Source organism: Grampus griseus, assembly GCF_964374135.1.
Source record: "Grampus griseus genome assembly, chromosome: 17".
Taxonomy (NCBI): Eukaryota; Metazoa; Chordata; class Mammalia; order Artiodactyla; family Delphinidae; genus Grampus; species Grampus griseus.
Window position 1 is genome coordinate 72,745,841 of NC_139011.1, and position 18,048 is coordinate 72,763,888.

The 18,048-nt window shown below is 40.4% G+C and overlaps 1 protein-coding gene across 1 annotated transcript in view; it reads right to left on the reverse strand.

Moving 5' to 3' along the window:
• NKAIN3 (sodium/potassium transporting ATPase interacting 3) overlaps window positions 1-18,048 on the reverse strand; it is a gene marked incomplete at both ends in the record, with an annotated part of 513,406 nt that overhangs the window by 459,959 nt on the left and 35,399 nt on the right. The window lies entirely within an intron of this gene.

Sequence of the window (18,048 nt, forward strand, 5' to 3'; positions counted from 1 at the left end):
AGCGGACTCTCAACCACTGCGCCACCAGGGAAGCCCATATGTTGGTTATTTTTATTCTATAAATTTATAATCCTGTAACTAAAATTAAAACATTAAGTTTTGTGTTTTACATGCTGTGTTTCTTTTACTAATCAGGCAATATTTTCAATATGTACTTTAAAAGATTCTGCAATCCCAACAATTTGGAATTTGAAATTATCTTACTTTTCAAATTAAAACTTTTGAAAAATAAGTTGATTCCAACCTAAGATGTATTATATCCGATTTGAGAGAGAGCAGTCACGGGGAGTGCCTGTCAAGGCTATTCTTTGATAAGTCAACTATATTTTCTCATAGCCTCCAAATTGTGTATGCAAGTCCCTTCACCACATTAAGCTACAATTTCCAAAAGGGTCCTCATTTTAAGGCGATCTATTCTGCAATAAGCATTATCTGGTCCGGATAAAGCTCACTTGGGTCCCTGGAAGTGTAGTTAGGTGTTAGCAAACACTTTCTTTTTTTTGCGGGGGGAGAACCTCATAAAAAAATGAGTGGACTAAAAATTGGATCCTCAGTCACTGGCTGGTTTTCAAGAGTCCTGTGGCCACTTCAGCAAATTGGAACAGGGAGCCATGGTCACGGTGGTGCGTTTCCAAGGTCACTAGTCTCATCCAGGGATCATTCAACATTTTCACACATTTCATTTTAATTGTCACAGAATCCGTGACCAAAGAGCACAGCTGTTTTCAAAAGAAACAGTAAACCAACCACTGGAGAACACATTTCCCCAACTGTCATTGACCTGTTTGAATTCTATGCCTTGTTTTTAATAGTCCTGAGGAGTCCAAAACCATGACCAGGGCACAAAACTTCTGCACTGCACGCTCCCTCAACCCACTCGAGTTCAGGCAGGCAGCTCAAGTGATTTGCAACATGAACTTGTCACAACGCCACGGCTTCTTCAGAGGTACAAGTGGGAGGGGTTAACAGCCCACACCTCTTTGTAATATCACTGTTGTAAAAAGAAGCCCCAGAGATGGTGAGCAACACAAAACATGAATCTTCTGACAAAGATACCCAAATAATACTTTATTATAATCAGATTAAACCAGACCATCATTATTTTCTCCTACTGCATTTGTTTACTAAGAAGAAGATAAACTGCGTGACATGTTCTCTGGAGACCTCTGGCTTTTCTCACCCCTGAAACAATGCAGAGGACAGGACTCACATCTTTAGGCAGCGAATATTCACTGAGTACTTTCCGTGCACCTGGCACTAGGACAAAAGCCAGAAATCGTCATCAAACCTCCAGTGGACATACTGACATCCCTGAGGGTCTCCAACTTGGGCTACTCTGTTACTCTAACAGAGCATACGGTTGGTTAACATTGTATTTTAAAATCCATGTTTATGTTTTCCTTGTTATTGATCCAGCTTCTAAAGAGAAGTGAAAGAGAAACAGAGCTTTTGTGTAATGGACTTTAATTACTTTTCTGCTTAGCACCTAGAAATAATGCCTAGTCTTTGAAATACGACCTGTAGATTTCACTTTGATAAAAAGGACTGCAAAAGAAGTTGGGAACCCAGCTGAGGTAAGAAGAAAGGTTGCTTTTATCCATGTGGTTTAGGGGAGTAGAAGAGACTAGTGCAAAGGATAGAAACTGCTTTCTTCCTAATGAATAGGTGACCCACATGAATGCCCTCGGTTTCCCCACTTGGCAAACCTGACATAGAAACACCGCCAAGTTATGCCGCCATGAATAGCTTCGTTTGAGAATTCTGAGCATGGCAAGGGGCAGTTCTTGAACATGTTTTTATTCATCATGGAAGCCTTGTAGGCTAATTAGGCAAGCGAGAACGCTCAGACTCAGGAAGGAGTGATATTCAGGCTGTTTCTAGGATAGCTTGTGGTAGCAGCTGTTGAAAACCACAGTGAGGCAGCACTACAACCCTACAGGAGAGGAGGTGAGAAGGACTATGGATGGAGATGGACCTGGAGGTTAGAGAGTGAGCTGTTACTATAGTTCAGGCCTGACTTTTATTCAGTATGTGAGAAGCTGTTAGTGACATAGGACTTGAAGTGATTCATTAGGAATCAGAACCACCACTTTGAGAAATGAGAATGCATACTCTTCAGAACAAGAGAACAATTCCCCTGAAAGTTGTTTGGGTCTACCTAAATTGCAGAGTCCAAGTGTGTATCAGCAACAAACTATACAACAGGGTTATTTTCTTCATATCATTCAAAACCGGAGTGCAAGTGGAAGGCTAGACTGATTCAGGGTTAATGATGTGTAGGGTAGCTATAGCAGATTGACAAAGGGCACTGAAATGACGGATGAAGGAAGAGCTGAACTCTGGATTCACAGGAAATGTAGAAATGGAAAACTTTCCAAAATGAGTAAATAAATTGGGAGAGAAAGAAGGCGATGAGGGATGTGACACGGATATCTCGATGAGGTTGAGAAGCAGGGGTGGTGGGAGTTGGGGTTGAGGGAACAGAACATAAGACTTTAGAGCCTGGGCAGTTCCTGGCAACACTCAGGATGTGATTAAGACCCAGGATGACCGTCAGCAGTGGAGTTAGTCCCTGGAGACGGATATCTTTGCCATCCTTCATAAAGTAAGAACTCAAGCCTCCTAGGGTTTCCAACAAGAACTGTGTGAGGACCAGGGCAGTCAGCCCTGGTGGCGCTGACACGTGTTCCCCTGTAGGTTCTCCGAGTGACATCTGCTGCCACACTGCCTCTAAACTCTTCTTCCTTCACATCTCTGGACCAAGTGAAGACACTTAAGTTAATTATGTCTGGCTCTGTTGAGACCAGTTCTGAAATAGTAAGACTCTATTAACGACTTAGTGAGACAAAAGGGAAACTGATAGAGTAACATGAAAACTGGATACTCGGGCTTCCCTTGTTGCACAGTGGTTAAGAATCCAGCTGCCAATGCAGGGGACACGTGTTTGAGCCCTGGTCTGGGAAGATCCCACATGCCGTGGAGCAACTAAGCCCATGCGCCACAAGTACTGAGCCTGTGCTCTAAAGCCCGCGTGCCACAACTACTGAAGCCCACACGCCTAGAGCCCATGCTCCACAACAAGAGAAGCCACCACAATGAGAAGCCCACGCACCACAACAAAGAGTAGCCCCCTCTCGCCACACCTAGAGAAAGCCCAGGCGAGCAACGAAGACCCAAGACAGTGAAAAAATAAATAAATTAAATAAATAAATAAATTCAAAAAAAAAGAAAAAGAAAACTGGATACTCTTTTTTTCTTTTTCCTTCGTTTTATTTTTTAGTATGATTTCAGCATGCCAGCTTGGTTCCCCCTACATGGAGATCTTCCTGTCTCGTTCCCTGCTCCAAGCAAGTCATTGAGACTCCCTACACCTTGGTTCCCTCACCTAAAATGTGGGTAAGCCTTTCAGATCTACTCCACATGACTTGTGAGAATCAACTCAATAAGATGAATTCTAAAGCACATAGAAGCCTTTATTGTTATATGTGCACTACGTTATTGCTAATTTATATTATCTCCCATTAAAATACCTTCATAAAGTATAATCTTTACATTAAAGGCTACTTGTGACTTTTACTTCCTGGAAGACATGGTAGATAAGCTCTAATTTTATCAAATCTATGTTGAGCAATACAAACTCATTTCTTCTGCAGTTTACACACTTCCCCGAAGTGCAAGTCTTTGGCCATCTGTCCTCCCCCCACTCTCAGTGGGGCTGAAGCTGAAGTGTTCCTGCTGGAGAAATAAGCTGTCCAGAAATCTGGCTATAGTCACTGTTGTCACCATCATCATTGTCATCACTGTTACTCAGAGCCTACAGTAATAGCTAACACATGTAAAAGAAAAACCAGAAATCTTGACCACAGTGAGAGAGAGAGCTCGGACTAACTTACACAGATGTGCAGTAGAACAGTATCAAAGTGGGCAGCACTTTTAGAAGCCATAATTCTTTTTTTTTTTTTTTTTTTTTTGCGATACGCGGGCCTCTCACTGTTGTGGCCTCTCCCCTTGCGGAGCACAGGCTCCGGACGCGCAGGCTCAGCGGCCATGGCTCACGGGCCCAGCCCTCCGCGGCACGTGGGATCTTCCCGGACCGGGGCACGAACCCGTGTCCCCTGCATCGGCAGGCGGACTCTCAACCACTGCGCCACCAGGGAAGCCCAGAAGCCATAATTCTTAATTACAGGATCCGCCAAGTGCACCAGGGAGTATTTTAAATACCTGAGTCACCAAAAATGAAGAAGAGTAGCAGCCTAGTTTCATGTTCCCTAGGACTCAAAATCCTAATTAACGTGGAACCTCAAAGCTTTTATCCGTTTCAATACCCAGTTCCCCTCTTTAATCCAGTATTTCAGTGTGAGATTGAGATTTCAAGTTTTCCCTTTCAACCTGTATTTTTTTGGATAAAGTCACTGGTCACAGATGTAACCAAGCCCAAGAATCATGAATCACCACCCACCTCCCCATTTGATTGGCATTTCTCATTGCAAAATATGCTATGCTTTTGACACACACCACTTCTTTTCTGGAAACGTCTATGGAAAGAGATGGGAAAGCAATTCCTTGAAAGTCAGCAGCTGAAAAGGTCTATTCACAATAATGTATATATAAATGTGCACATTCCCGTATTTTGAACATTATCAGAAAATAATGATAATTTTGTCAGTAAAGTATATAGATTCTCAACATATAGCTCCCAAGGCACTACAAGATCCAGATTACTATTTATGTAAAGAAGTCTTTTTCCCCATTCCTGAAGCCATGATGTATATTTTCAGTGCTGTCTTAAGTTTTCTCGAAAGGGAAAGCCATTGACCACGTGCACACATCACATCTAAAGTACATCACTTAACTGCTTGTCCATTCAAAGCAGAAACCCTTCTCCGCCTCTCACACGCTACTGCTCGAGTACCATCACTCTAACCCCAGCCCTGTCGCGGGTGTGCCCAGAGCAGGCAAGCAGCAAAAACACTTGCGAAGTGAATAAAAACATGAGTGAAGTTTCTTCACTCTTTATTTTGCCGACTGAGCCCTCTAGCCCTTTCCTCCTCCCCTTTGATTTTGTATAACCTTATCTCCAAGCTCGCTAATCTGAATTCAGTCTTCCTTTCTGCTACCCAAATTCCGTCCTGGATTTCACCTCTCCCTGACTCTCCACTCTGGCATTTAGGCCTAGGCTCGCATACTTAGTTTCTGGATTAAGTTGTATTCCAAAAAAAAGCTCAGCCCAGCTCCTTGATCCACAGATGCCACTCACCCCATCGCCCAGCACCCAGAAGGATCCCATGACCTGTGGGAAACATGACGAGGGGGAAAGAGATACATAGTAGATGGAGCTAGAGTTCGTTTCTACCATTTTCTTCTATTCAGACAAGCTGAACAACACTGAAGATATAGGACTGTTGACAAAAAAAAATAAAAAGCAGATTGTGGGGTTGGTCTTCACACAGGAGCATAATTAGACAGGCGTATTACATGGTAGCTGGCACTGAGAAGAGGATGCTACGTATGTAAAAAGAAGGACTAATAGGGACACTTACAATAATGAGATTATACACTGGATGGCACTCTCCAAGAAAATCCTAAATAATCCATATGATATCATAGAATATTAGTTCAAATGAAAATAATTATCGTCAGTGATAAAAGTGTATTTCACAACTTACATCACCCATTCCTAAGATATCGCTTGTATTTTCTTGCATAACGAACTATCTATTCCAAAATGATACTTACCATGATATTCCAGTGGGAAATATTAGATTTCTGTGTACAGTAAAATCTTTTAGAATACACAAAAATAATTTTTAAAACTTTATGATTTTTTCTTTCCTTATTACTTTTGGAATACATGAACATCTTCAAATTCTTCTTTTAAACTTTCTAAGCTTATTCTTAATTTTAGAAACTATAAAATGACAACAAAATTCTTTTTCAAACAGAGTAAAAATAAAGCATCCCATTGTCTTTACACAACTTTTATAACGTGTGTATATTCCCTTCTTGTGTTTTTAGACATCTTTTTACCTCGTTATGATAATAGTGCGTGCAATTTGTGCCTTGCGTTTTCATTTATCACTGTACATCTAGCATTTTTCTATGTGGCTACCTAATTTTCTTTATAGTTATTTTAAAAGACTGCCTGTTTTTCTATCATGAAGATATTCTACAATTTGAGTATCCCCTTGATTGACAGTTGTCTTATTTGCAGGTTTTAAGGAATGCCACGGTGGACAGCTTTAGGCACTACTTTATTGGGTTTTAACAATTCTATTTTTAATTTTATGAACTCATTTTTTAAAAAAAACTTCATGGGCTTCCCTGGTGGTGCAGTGGTTGAGAGTCCGCCTGCTGATGCAGGGGACACGGGTTCGTGCCCCGGTCCAGGAAGATCCCACATGCCACGGAGCAGCTGGGCCCGTGAGCCATGGCTGCTGAGCCTGTGCTCCGCAGCGGGAGAGGCCACAACGGTGAGAGGCCTGCGTACCGCTTAAAAAAAAAAAAAAAAAAAAAAACTTCATTATATTGTTGCAAATATTTCCTTAATCTTTTGCTTGCCTTTTCAGTTTTTGTCACTCAGTTTTTACCCTTCATGTAATCATAGATCCTTTCCTTTGTGATTTCCCAATCTTAAAAAAATAGAGAATTATACTCCTAAAGAAACTGACAACTTAAGGTGAGGTTTTATGTTCATCCTTCCCTAAATTTCTAATCAGTTATTGCAATACCACTTACTAAGTAATTCTCCTTATCTTCATTGTTTTGTAATGTTTTCTTCAATAACCATTAACTTCTAAAGTATGAAGAAATATTTCTGGGAAAACTCTTTTGTTTCATAGGTCTATTTTTTGTGCCCAAACCAGAAAACTCTATAAATTAATTTGCCTTTTAGCATGTCTATACTAGTTATAGAGATGTTCCTCTTAAATAACATTTAAATTTTTTTTTTTTTTTTTTTTTTTTTTTTGCGGTACACGGGCCTCTCACTGTTGTGGCCTCTCCCGTTACGGAGCACAGGCTCTGGACGCGCAGGCTCAGCGGCCATGGCTCACGGGCCCAGCCGCTCCGCGGCACGTGGGATCTTCCTGGACCGGGGCACGAACCCGCGTCCCCTGCATCGGCAGGCGGACTCTCAACGACTGCGCCACCAGGGAAGCCCACATTTAAATTTTTAAAAAAATGTTTACTGTTTTCTTCAGATGAACTTTAGAATAATTTCTTTGAATTTACAGAGTTTCCTCTTTAGATTTTTAATTTCATTAAACATATGCGTTAGACTGCAGAGAATTCATACTTTTATACATTGAATATATTTTAAATAAAGCAATGACCTGTCTCTTCGTGTACTAAAATCTTTACTCTTTATGAGGTTTGGTGGTCTTCTGTTCGTCGGCCTACACAATATCTATTAAGTTTACTATCACAGGTACATTTTATTTGCTTATAATATGCTCTTCTTCTCATTATAATTTGCACTTGATAATGGTTAGTATATTAAGGGAACTTCAAAATCTAAGTGAGAAAAAGCAGAAGTACACACTTAAGGAATATGTAACAATTCAGTGAACCAAAAATGCCCAGCTTTCTGACCCACTGCAACCTCTCTGCTCCACCAAACACGTTCCTTGCTAGCTGACTGTGAATTCGCTAAACCTTTTAAATTATTTATATGAAAAATATGTTTTGCCATTTTTCCCATCTGATGTTAAAAATTAAAATTTAAGATAAACTCTAAAAATCACAATAAAAACCTATTTTAGCTGAATAGGTTACTTCTTAAACTCCTTTTATTTATCCCATCTGTAATATTTTTGTTTCATGACTGATTCTTTTTAATTACTAGAACTATATATTTTAAAGATGGCAATTAAGTTAAAATTGACCATGATTTTTATTTTTTATAATTAGAAATTAAACTTTTGACTGAAGTCTGTCTTTGCATTTCCATTTGACTGGATAATCTCATTACAATCCATACCTACCTTTATCAAATTATGTTCCCCAGACACAGATAAATGACATATCAGTAGGATTATAATTTCATTTGTTGCTTCTCCTTCAAATGAATTTTGTTAATACATCTGTTCCAAAAAAAGGTTCTTCTTGTCTATTTTGAATTAAAATAATACAATTATGTTTCATGTTATTATAAACATTTTTTTCCATGCTTATTGCATGGCCACCTCTCAGGAGAGATTCTCTCCACCCCTGCCAACTGACAGACACACAAACACCACCCTCCCGCGACACGCATGCAAACTCAGGTCTGACTGGATGATACGAATGAAGCCTCCAGTGAACAGCAATAACATGTCACAGCCGCCACACGATGTGAAAATCACTTAGCCACTCAGATCCTACCAACGACAGGGAAACGATTTTCCTTCTGATTATGATTTTGGACACAGATAGCACCCCCATTCCCCAGATTTCTAATTGAAAACTCCTAGATCAATATTAAAGTTCAAAGTTGCACATTTTTACTTAAAAATATACCACAACATTGATAACAGTGTTTCTTTCTAAATGAGGAGAATTGTGGCAAAGGCAATAAAATCAAGGCCTTCTCCATCGACATGTTGTTCAATTGGTGTTATATTTCCAAGAGTAATTAAAAAATATATATTTTACTACACCAAACATGGACACAGCCATAAAAGGCTGTTAAATAAAGGAAGCAAAAAGACTTGGGGTAATACACAGAGAGGCTTTCCTTTTTGAATGACCATCAACTCCTAAATTCACAAAGTGTTTCTCTCTAATTATCTTGAACACAGATCCTATCCATACATGAAAAAGTGTAATGATAAAATAAATTTCATTTAAGTTAAACCTTTCTGTGAAGGGGGGAAATGTTCAAGGGAACTGAACTTCAATCCTGAACTCTCCATCTGAGGAGCCTTTATTCCAGCAAGAGGACAGAACACAGTCTCTCTGGGAAGCAGATGTGTCAACAGTGGAAGAGCGTTTTGAAGCCTGTGGTCAGGGCTGTCTTTCTGGCATGGGCCACTGAACCACACAGTCGAGGCTCCATTTACTGTAAAATAGGCCTACGACAGTGCTCGCGTCTGAGCCTCCATCACACTAAAACCTCTGATCCACAGAATCACGGAGGTTCTGAAAGCCATGGTGGGAGAGAAGAGAGGTTTTCTCTTTACTCATAGTTTTCTCACTAATTCCAGAAACAAACAAACAAAAAACCAAATGCATAAAAAAGTGAACAATGATAGAATAGCAAAACATTTTTCACAATGTAAAAATATTTTAATAACAAGAGAGAACCGACCAAACCAAAACACCTATTCAACCTCGTTAGCAACAGAACGTCAGTACCCAGACACTGGTTGCTTAGCTGTATCAGAGAGCGTGGGTGGCTTAACTCCTTTACGCGGGGAAGCTATGTCTTAGAAATACAGGGAAAATGTTATCTTTCTATCTCTAAACTTCTTCTCATTCATTCATTCACTTGACAAAAAGCTACTGAGTACCTACTCTGTGTCAGAGACTCGGAGTGATAGGCAGATAGCCATGAGAAAGCAGAGATGGTCCCCTTTGCACATGGATTTCTCAAGGTCTTGGAGGTACAGGCAACACACTCAGTAAATATCTAGCTGCAAGTTATGATAAATGTCATGAAGGACAAAAATAACGGTTATAACTGGAGGAACAGATTCAGGTTGGAAAGTAAGAGAAGGTGTCTTTAGAAAAAGTGACTTTACACCGATTCCTAAAAGAAAAGGGATGGTCACCTGCATAGTTAACTTAGGAGTAGCAGCAAGTGGGATGGCACTGGGTAGAAAGGGCATGGGACTTTGGGGGACAGAAAAAAGGCCAGTGTGACTGCAGCAAAGCAGACAGAGGGAGGTGAGGGCAGCAGGAGGTCAGGCTCGAGAGGGAGGCAGGGGTCAGACAGTCTGGGCTGTAGACTGGGGCTCACCATCTTAACGGTGGTGGGAAGTGGTTGGCAGAATTGATACGGAGGTGGGTCAGAATCGGATCTGAGCTATTGCTTAAAAGATCCCCGTGGCTGCCAAGTGGAGAATGAGGGGAGGCACAGCAGTCTACTCAGCAGGTGACTACAGTGGTCCAACAAGAGGAGGTAGCACATTACCCACTGGTGGTCTTGGTGATGGAGAAAAGCAAATACAGTCAAGAGCTATTTGGGGACAGAACCTAAAAGACTTGGAAGTGCATCAGGTATGAGAGGTGAGGGCAAGTGTGAGGCCCTCAGGTCTCTGTAATAAGCAGCTGGATGGAAACAGGGGCCAGAGGTGGAAAAATGGTCAAAGGAGGAGGGCACCCAGGGCTATGCTTTGGAATTCTTATATCAGGGCAGCCAGTGAGGTAGACGGCAACGGGCCATGTGGATTTGGAGCACAGAGATCCGGGCTAGAGAAATGAACTGAGGATCTGTTGGTGTGTAGAAGCCATGTAAAGAGGGGAGAGTGGGTGAAAACTGCCCTGGGCAAGAGATAAATAGAGACGGCTGCCACCCAGGACGGATCCCTACCGCGGGGTTAGCAATGTGGACACTGCGTGTAGCAATCTTGCAAGGAAAGGAAGCGAAAATTAGCCCTAGAGAAGTGAATAAAACAGGGTGTTTAAGGAAAATGGCCCGGTGCAGCAAATGCCACTGAAGGGTGAAGAGAGCTGAAGAATGGAAGGTAAGTATTAGGTTTAGCAATAAGGAAGCCCTACGCAAGAGCCATTTCAGTAGAAAATCGCGGGTGGAAACGTATTGGTGTGGGTTGAAGAGTAAACTGGAATAAAGTGAAGATAAGGTATAAATATATGTAGAAATAGCTTGTGTATAAGAGTATCTGAAAAGTATTCTTATAAGGTAGAACATAGGACTCTGTGCTTTTTTTTTTTTAAGATGGGAGATAAAAGGCAGATGTGTTCATTAGGAGGAACGATGCAGTAGAAAAGAGACAATTCAAGGGAGAGGGAACGGGCCCACGTAAGAAGCCACGAGTCAAGAGTTACAAACAGAAATAGAGTCACAGATGTTGAAAACAAACTTATGGTCACCAGGGGGGAACGGTAGGGGAGGGATAAATTGGGAGATTGGGATTGACATACACACCCTACTATATATAAAATAGATAACTAATAAGGACCTACTGTAGAGCACAGGGAACTCTACTCAATACCCTGTAATGGCCTATATGGAAATAGAATCTAAAAAAGAGTGGATATATGTGCATGTATAACTGATTCACTTTGCTGTACACCTGAATCTAACACAATGTTGTAAATCAACTGTATGCCAATAAAATTTTTTTTAATTAAAAAAATAAAAGAGTAGATGAGGCAGCCTTAGGAAGGTGGACTAATGGGTGGAGAGGAGAGAACAGTGATTGATGGACGGCGGGGAGATGAGGGAAAGCCTACCTGACGGCTCCTGTTTTCTCACCCGGTCAGAGTGTGGGACTAGTGACAGTGAGAGGTGGGGCAGAGGACGAGATATAACAGCCCAGAAAGCTTGAAGAAGGTGGAGGGATGTGCGGAAGTCACTGCAGTTTGGAAAGTCAGAGAAAGTGGAAGACCCAGTGGAAGTCCGCGATAATTTATAGCAGCGCCAATATCCCCAGTTTCCAGAATTCCCCTCTATTTATTCTCTAAATTAAAGCATCTCTAACCTACCCAGGCGCTTGGGCATGAATGTTTGCGGTCACCCTTGACCCTCCCTCTGCACGTACTTCCAAACTGCGCATCAACCCTGCACATTCCAACTGCAGACCCCTCCCCCGCTCCCTTGGTCCCCTGGCCATCGACCTTATTCAGTCCTCATCATCGCCTGGAAAGAAAACTGCTCTCACTTGCAGGTTTCCATCCTCCAGGGTCTCTTCTCTTGACCTCTTTCCACGATCCCACTGCTTCGCTCACCACACCCACTGGCACTGCTCACTGCAGCACTGGCTCATTCCCATGGCCCTTTGTTTACGCTTTGTTTTTTCCTGGAATTCCTTTTCTCCTTTCAGGCAAAGCTAATTTACTCCCTCATCTGCAGTCCTGGCACTTCGATGTCCAGCTCCCCGTTCGACTGTGAGTCTCTCAAAGGAAGACAGTGTCTGTTTGCCTCTGTGTCACCAAGGTCCAGCAGAAAGGACCAATGACACAGTTTTCAGGGCCCGGTGCAAAATGAAAATGTGGGCCCCTTGTTAAAAAACAGTTAAGAATTTTAAAATGGTAATTGTCTGGCGTCACAGTAAGTGTGGGACCCTAAGCACGGGGCCCTGAGCAACTGCACGAGTTACACACCCATGAAGCCACCTCCCAGCGAAGTACCTGAAAGATACCATGTTCATGAAATCACTGATGCATAAATACAGAATTTAATGAGAGATCAGTATATGTAGATATAATCACTGATTAAGTAAGGCTGTGCTATGATAAACAGAGCGCTAGATTTGGTCTCTGATACTAACTGGCTGTCTGATCTTGGGTAACTTCCTTGACCTTCACTTTCCTAATCTCTAAAACAAGAGGACAGGATTAGACCGCTTCTCAACCACACTTTTAAAATCCCAGAATCTGTAAACGTGCTCAGGCCTCCACTCAGTCTGACAACCTCTCTCACTAGCAAAGAACAAGAAAAAGATAGAAGATACTAATGAATTTCAGAATATGCAGGTGATTCCCTTTATTTATAAACTCAGCATCTATGAGTTTATGAGTATCTATGAGTATCTATGTTAAGGGTCTCACTTGAACAACATGAGAATTTTGAGTGGATGTTATAGAAAATTAGTAAAATTGGGAATCAGTAACTCAACAAGATGGTTCAAAAACTAAAGCTCAGGTAGACAGGGAGAGACACGATTTAATTTGTGCAACACTCCTGTTTTCTGAGTGCTTACAATGAGCTTCACAGGGCGCCAGCCCCTAAGGATTCAAAGGCAAACAATTCCAGGTCCTGAGCTCAAGAAACCTGCAGTCCGTGTATTTCTGCACATCTGGACAGACATGAGTCATGTGGGTCTTTTCCCTTCCCTATATGCACATAACAATAAGGAAACAACCAATGCAGAGCAGTGGTTAAGCCACTTCCTGGCTTGGACAAGCTACATATTCCCCAGAAGACTTAGTTATCTCCTCTACAAGATGTGGTAAATATCAGTACCTTCCTTGTAGAACTGATTTAAAAACTGGATGAGAAAAAGACTGCAATGTACATTGCACCCAACAAGTGTTAGTTTATATTTTTCCTGTATTCACTAGGCACAGGTGAATTAATAACCACAGAAAAGCTATTTGCAAAGCTCACTAGAAATGTCCCTGAGATCTGCTTTCTACTTGATCCATGATCTAGGCTGGCCAACTCGATTACCCACAATTAAACCAACTTCTGTTCTCTCGGCCTGAGCATACTGGTTCTCTGGGTTAATTTCATAGTGCTCTGTTCTAGTTTACATAGAGCCAGAGTTAGTTACAAGAAAGCAAGAAAAAAGTTTCCTTAATTAACTCTCTAAATATATTTTGAGCAAATATGACCCTCAAAAGTATCTTCAATGTTCCTAATAAATCTTCCTCATCAATATCAGCTTCTCCCCACATCAAAGAAAACTCTCCATTCATGAAATTTTGACTAAAGTGGTAATGACTATCTAAACAAAGCAACATAACTGAATATTTCTTATCTTCGAATTTTGGTTTATTCCCACCCCCTCAGAAAATAAAAACAAAAGCAAAAAAAACCCCACTTTTACAAGGAAGAAGATAAAACTCACTGGTTGTAACAAAATGTAACACTGTCCTCCCTGGTGTTTGAAAACTATGCCTATAAAGTTACTGAATTCTGACAGGTAACATCAGGCATCTTCTAGCAAAATGTGCTCTTAGGACATATATGGTTTTTTAGAAAGTGTTTTTCAAACTAAAGAAAGTTTATAAAGATTAATAATTCTAAAGATTTGGAGAGTCAGAAAAATGAAAAAATAAGTTTTATTTATTACCTGCGGACCTGTGCTATATTCTAAAACACTTCTACATTTTCAACAGAAGAGAGAAGAGATTAAATATTTTTCTGTCTAGGTAAGGGACATTTATAATGCTGGAAAAATATATTCTCCTAACAAGCATATTAAAACTTATAACACACTCTTGTTGGGATTATTCTTATGAATATAAAGATGGACAATGTTGAAATTATAAATTGTTGATTATTAGCTTATTTTTTTAATCCAAGAATATCTTCAGGGAGCTACTTTAATAAACCTCAAAGGATTCTGTAATTATTTTGTTCCACTAAATTATAGTGGTAAATAGTATTAAATTTTGTTACATCGAATAGTGTTTGAACTAAGGGAAAGATTAGTGGGTGGGGAGGTTAACCATTTTATTGTAATGGAATCTGGAGGGAGAAATCTTATGATTGAACAGGAGTAAATCCATTATAGTCATTTTACTTCAAAATGTTGATTAGGAGTCTCGATGTCATTAAAGTACAAATTCAGTCTAGAAAGACAAAAAGGTAGGTGAAAGGCATCTTATTTTTAAAAATATGAAGCTACTGTAGTAAGTCACATGTATTTAGATCCAGTCTAGTTCCCCTAATTGATGAAATGGCCTTTCTATAGCAAAGGGACACCAAAGGAACACACTTATTTTCTCTCCTCTCAATGCAGATCTGCAAATGTACGGGTCCAACACAGTCAGTCTTGTAAATTTACAATTCTAGCGCCAAAGTGTGAAAATTCAAGTTTTCAATCACTTGAAACAAATCTTGTCCTTTCTTGCTCTTTTGATGATGTTAACTGAACTATGTAGGATGAAAGCTGATTAAATTACTGTTCTCAGGGAGCTGACAATCTAGTGTGTGGACAGGAATATACACCTCAAGGCAGAAATATGACACCACCCAAGGCACTGTGGAAGCATGAAGGAAGCAGAAAGATTGATTTTAGTAGGAGGATTTGAGAAGGTGTGGTTGAAGAACAGTTATATCGTCTTGATAAGCTATTGATGGGTGAGGATGGGAAGCAGAGAAAGAGGTCATTAGGTGAGGAAACAGATGAAAACTAGGACGCACAGGTCATGCCCAGGCTGAGCAAGCCAGCGTGGTCAGCTGGAGCACAAACAGCAGGCACGTGGTGTATGTCCTTCACGGCAGGAAGTGGGCAGTAAGACGGTGTTGGGTGGGTGGTGTTCAAGGTGGGTAGAGAACAGCAAGCAGTTAGAATCTGACTATGGAAGGATGCTAAGAATTTGTACCTGTTTTTTGGGCTGTGGAAACCCACCAAAAGGCTTTTAATAGATGGGTTATGAGGGAATAACTAGGAATTTCTGTCCCACTGGAATACACTGAAGCTACTCTTTCGGTCCTTCGTGTAGGATGTTTTCTGAAAAGAGATCTGCAGGAAATTTCAAAATGTTCCCCAGTAAACTTTCTAAAATGAAACCTAACGTATTTCCAAGTATCTATAGCCCAAGTGCAGATAAACGCTATTGATATGTTTCCATAGCTCCCCTATGAAAGCTCCCAAGTGTCTTAATCTTGTACTGAAATGAACTGGTTTCTGTCCAGTTAAGAACATAAATCAGGCTCCTAACCCACCCACCACTGAAGGCCAGCTTTGCCTCTTCATGTCAGGATTGTTTCTTTAGTCAAAAACAACGACTAGCTGGGTTGTAGGTACTTGTTAGAGAATCACGGACTGAGTGGTGCGGGGAACTTGCCAAGAATACTGATATTTGAAAATGACACTTTAATAGGAATCCATTCACTTAAATTGTACAAGTTCTATCATATTAAATTGTAATATAAATAGAGGATTCCTAGACAGCATTATCTCTGGTCCACAGAGAATCCCTTCATTAAAATACGGTGCTGTATTGTGCCTTCTACCTTTGAGAGAGGGTATATGAGAACTGTTCATTTAAAAATATTTCTGTATCATCTTTCAGACAAATAGAAAGAAAACATAGTCAAGGATACTGACCATTATATTTCATCACTTCTTTACATGAAGCTTGCTTAGATAAATTTTATATTCTTTTTACTTTCAAGGTAGGGGTTATGTGCTGTTTTGTCAGAAACGAAATCTTGAACAATTTATGACAAAGGGAATGGTGTGCTGAATTTAGGAAGCTCAGAGTCAAATTAAAGGTCTAACGATAACATTCTGTTGCAGATATCTGGTGTGATCACTTCCTTTCCCCAAACCTTCTTTGCTCAGTGGGGGAGGAGGGGAGATAAATTAGGAGTTTGGGATTACCATACACACACTACTATATATAAAATAGGTAATCAACAAGGACTTACTGTATAGCACAGAGAACTCTACTCAATATTCTGCAATAACCTATATGGGAAAAGAATCTGAAAAAGAATAGATATATGTATATGTATGTGTATAACTGAATCACTTTGCTGTATACCTGAAACTAACACAACATTGTAAATCAACTATACTCCAATATAAAATTTAAAAATTTTCAAATCTATTTTTTAAAAATCTTTGCTTTATTTTAGATTCAATTTGATTTAATAAACATCTATGGAGTATCTACAATATACCAAGAACTTGGGTAGACACTTGGGATGCAGGTATAAATAAGTATCTTATTTTGCACTGAAAAAATATGTAAGCTACCCCAAGTCCTGTAATGGAAGAATGTGCATCATAAATAAATAGGCCCACACACAGAATATACAGATTCAATCTTCTAGGAGAAAAGTTGTGTGTAATTTAGCCTTTCTTTTTTTTTCAATATACAAGTACAGAAAATTGAATTGATAAATCATGTAAAATCCTAAGTGAAGAAAAACTACCATTGCTTTCAGGCTTCCTGGTCCAGATATTTCCATTAGGACTGCGTGTTACCCTCGTCTATCAACTCCAGAGGAAAAGGGACTCAACAGGGATGGAATCTGAAGGCCCTCAGATGTCAAGTTTCACCCACAATTCAGGAGGTGGTATCAAAAGCGGCCAATGGGGTCAATAACAGTGGTGCCACAGAGAGCTCTAAAAGCCACTTGGAGGGGAACCCCAAATCCTACTGCAGAGCCTGGCCGGGGACAGGAGAGGAGAAACCAGGACGGAGCTCAGGGAACCTCTGATGAACTGCTCCCCATAATGTGCTCCAGCCTCGGCTGGTTTAGGGTCAGCCTCTTAAACTCTAATTCTCATTCCAGGGACACCTTCAAAGAACGCCACAGCTCCTGATAATGGGATACCCCAAAGCCAACATTTCCAAAAAGAAGCAGATGCTGTGTTTGTAGGTGAGCGCAACATACATTTGTGTATTCTCTCAACTTTCCTCCATATCACAGAATATACAACTCAGCAGAAACATTATTTTGCCAAGATTTCACCGCCAGCAACTTCAGATCAATGGCTTGGAAGGCATACAGTCTCGATTTTACAGTGACTCTTTCTTCTCCAATGAATATGTATATTTCAGTGGCTGTAGCATTTGTGAAGCCTGGGATATATCAGGAGAAAGATTAAAGGAGAAGTTTTATGACATGTATTGAAGGGTCCTAGGACAGTGTCTCTTTATTTTCCAGAAATAGTAATATACTTGAAATTATAGAGTCATTCTAGTGCATTCCCGGACCAAGGCTTTAAATTACTGTGTTGCTACTTTTCACTAAAAAGAATCTGAAAACTAAAGGGCAGTTTCTCCGCCAGCTCGCTCACAGATGCACGTCTAAACCACTGAACTCGGATGTCACTGAAGCCATTTGTACCAAACTTATCTAGGAATTCTTATTGGCTTACATTTAAATAATTACATATGTGGGATGTTCCAGTTTCAGAGTTTATTTTTGCATCTCACTTATACCACATTCACGGTTTACCTTTTTCCTCTTGTTGAAATTCTACCCACGGTGCATCATTACCTCTGGGTCTTAAATAAGCCATACTCTCTGAAACTAAGCACCACACATCCGCCATCTTAACCAGAACAGCAAGGACAGCACCAAAGAAAGTAGAAAAAGCCTGAATGTCCCTCACTGCCACCACTGTCTTCCCCTAAGTCCTATTCACATGGGTTACAATGACCAAAAGATTAGACAACTTCCTAGAGTCCCACAAA